This window comes from Phoenix dactylifera, chromosome 15 (genome assembly GCF_009389715.1).
Source record: "Phoenix dactylifera cultivar Barhee BC4 chromosome 15, palm_55x_up_171113_PBpolish2nd_filt_p, whole genome shotgun sequence".
NCBI classification, from domain to species: domain Eukaryota; kingdom Viridiplantae; phylum Streptophyta; class Magnoliopsida; order Arecales; family Arecaceae; genus Phoenix; species Phoenix dactylifera.
This window is the reverse complement of record NC_052406.1, coordinates 3,475,979-3,479,340: the sequence shown is the minus strand read 5'-3', so window position 1 is coordinate 3,479,340 and position 3,362 is coordinate 3,475,979. Positions and strand designations below refer to the sequence as shown.

General features: G+C 44.6%; 1 pseudogene; it reads left to right on the top strand.

The window, feature by feature from the left end:
- The first annotated feature begins 362 nt into the window (after window positions 1–362).
- Window positions 363–1,188, top strand: LOC103708857 (annotated as a pseudogene).
- The last annotated feature ends 2,174 nt before the right edge of the window (window positions 1,189–3,362 follow it).

The following is a 3,362-nucleotide window of genomic DNA, read 5'->3' as shown; positions in this document are numbered from 1 at the left end:
AAATGCGGGGATCGAATGTCCCCGCCTGATTTGCTCGATGGAGTTGCCATCTTATCTTCCGTTATTTAGGTGGTGCTGGTGTGACGTACTCACATGGAGATAGGGCTGCCATGCTGGTGGGGCTCTACTACGGATGGGGAGATATGAGTAAAAAATGTTCTACCTGCATTGAACACTTCCAGCGAAAGGAGGCCTAGTGGGGGTTGTTATGTGGGTGAGGTCCCCCCCCCCCCCCCCCCCCAAGGATAAAAAAAATAAATACTTGAAAAGAATTAAAAAAAGAAAGTTCTCTCCTTTACGGCATGTGTAATCCTCCTCCTAAAATCTCACCAAACCCTCCCTTCTCTCACTCTCCATCTCCTCTCGTTGTCTTCGGTCGGAAGAAAGAGGAAGCGGAGACGATGCCCCAAACAGCTCCCAAGCTGTCCGCTCCGCAGCACCGCGTCAGCGGCCGGCCGGAGGGCAGCGGCGGCGCCATCCCGCAGCGGTGCACCGCCCACGACGTCCCTGACGCGGTGGCGCGCCACCACGAGCACTCGGTGGGCCCCCACCTGTGCTGCTCGGCGGTGGTGCAGGCCATCGCCGCCCCGGTCGCTACCGTCTGGTCGGTGGTCCGCCGTTTCGACCAGCCCCAAGTCTACAAGCGCTTCGTCAAGAGCTGCGACGTCCTCGACGGCGACGGCGACGTCGGCACCCTCCGGGAGGTCCGCGTCATCTCCGGCCTCCCGGCCGTCACCAGCCGCGAGCGCCTCGAGATCCTCGACGACGAGCGCCACGTCATCAGCTTCCGGGTGGTCGGCGGCGAGCACCGCCTCAACAACTACCGTTCCGTCACCACCTCCACCCAGCGCCCCCGCCGCCCTCCGCCTCCGCTGCCGAGGAACACACTGCGGTCGTCGAGTCTTACGTCGTCGACATCCCCGCCGGCAACACGAGGGACGACACGCGCGTCTTCGTCGACACAATCGTGCGGCTCAACCTCCGGTCGCTGGCCCGCACCGCTGAGAACCTGGCCAAGAGCGGAGGGGCACCAGCGTAATTATCTCCGAACCTCGATGTCGTTTTCTTCTTCCCCGGTTTCCACACCCCGTACCCACTTGAAAGCAGACGACGACGACGGCTGGTAGAAAAATAGTGTCGCTGAGCTCATCGGAAGTAGCCTCTTCTCAGCAATATATTTTTTCTTATCTTTTTCTTTTCCTTTCTTCTTTTTGCTTTCTACCGATACAAAACCCATTGTGGATACTCTCTAGTTCCTAGTTTAGCTTGTTTTTTTTTTTGGTGTAACTAGTTTAGCTTGTTCAGACCGCCTATAAATGCTCTATATTATGTTATTTCTACCTATATAGTAGTAGAGTACAAAGTTTTTGTTACTTCTTTATTTGTGTTCAGTGCAATGTGCCTCTTGGTTTTGATCAATGTGGTTGGCAAGGGATATCTGATTCTGCTGAGCTGTGTGGCCTTTCCATTGTGTGTGTGTGTATATATATATATTGGAGTATAAAATTAACATTTCGATACTCGACAATGGATGATGCACCACCTGGTTGGCCTCTTTGGACAGGCGCATGGGATGTTATGAAGCATCGTTAAACAATTTTTTGATCCTATGGTGAAGTCTGCAATCGTGACAATGGCCGTTCTTTTCAGCAGAGATCAAGCTCAGGGGACTGTTTTCTTCGATTTTGAGGTGCCTTTCCTTGCTGCAAGACTAACTCCGCGGTTTCTACACCAAGAATCTTGCTTAGAATACCATCTTCTTTTACCTTTTCTTTGTTTTTGAGAAGTATGGTGGCCGATGAAAGGACCCAAGTGCTGCTGTTGGTTGTGCTTCAAAACACCATGCAGGATGAATGCCTCATGATGTCTTTTGATTATACATCATTGTGGAAGTGACTCAGTTTTAGGATAGGAGTTTTGGTTCCATCAAAGTTATTCTGATTTTTGTTTTTTAGAGAGAGAGAGAGAGAGAACCGAAAATTTGATAAATATCTATTATGTTGATGATGTGAAAAAAAAATGCTTCTAAATTCATCAATTGGCCTTCTTTTTCTTATTTCGATTTAGCCCCAAATAACTGAGGCAACAACTTTTAAGAAATTGACTGATATAATAAATGAGGTGATGCAGGACTTTATCCGAGTCGCATTCATTAATTTCTTTTTGGATTGACTACTAATCATTTAATTAATTATGAGGTAATGCTTGCTATATGTCAAGTTTCATGAATAAAGTTCTTGGATATTGGGACATGATGGAGGGTGAAATGGTAGATCAGCTCTTTTTAATTTTTTTGTTTAGCTCTCAATTTAATGGTACTAAAGGCTTGTATCTCTTTCTAAAATAGAGGTTTTTTTTTTTTTTTAAACACTACAATGGAAATATTATGGGAGTCCCCACTAATTTAAGCATACGAGGTGCATGTTGCAATTAAAATACCATTTTCTGGTGATGGGGAATCAGCTGTTAGATGGCTATGCAACTTGACCTTTGACAACTTGTGGTGCAAAGTAATGCAAGTGGGCATAGTTTTTTTTTTTTTTTTTTTATAATGTTTTTAAAACCTTTGTCCTTTCAATTCCTTTTGTTCTAGACTCTTCCTATTGCTTTCCTTTCCCATTTTTAGTGAAGAGGATGGCTCGCAAGTTGGATGGCAAGTGGGCAGGGAAGCTTTTGATTACCCCCGTTCTTTGCTTACAGCTAAATCCTCTCACGCCACCTACTTTTTGAATGGCTCACAAGGAGTAGATAAGGTTCTTATTCTTTTTCTCGGATAAAACAAAAAAGGGGAAACAAAAACAAGAAGAACAAGGTACTCTTCGGCCTTAATTTCTGAATTTTGTATCTCACTAGTTTACTTAAACAAATATGGTTCAGGTTAGAAGCCATGCATGAAAATTTACAATATTTTTGTTGGTAACCCACCTACCTTGTAGTAGGAGAATTATTCTAGCTTGGTTACGGTTGCAGGCACTGCTCATGGGTTATTATGTGAAACTAATAAATTGATAGTTTAGCTGGGTGGTCTTCCCAATTGCCCCTTATCCAGGATGCTTAGTGGATTCAATCATATGGACAAATAGTGATGAAAGAGAAAGTGAGTAAACTAATAAAGGATAATTGCGGTGGACACATAATTCACAGCTGTTTTCTGATAGAACTGAGAGGTTAGTTTAAGATGATACATTCTTCTCTTGCTTAAGAGAATACTGAAGCAATATTGGATATGGGATGGATTTATTTATCAAGTGTAACTTTCCTCCCACTTAAAGGAATTTAAAAATGCATTTGATCAAGTCAAGTGCTTTCTGTCAACATTTGAATTCTACAATTGAGTAGTATATGCTCTCTCCACATTTGCT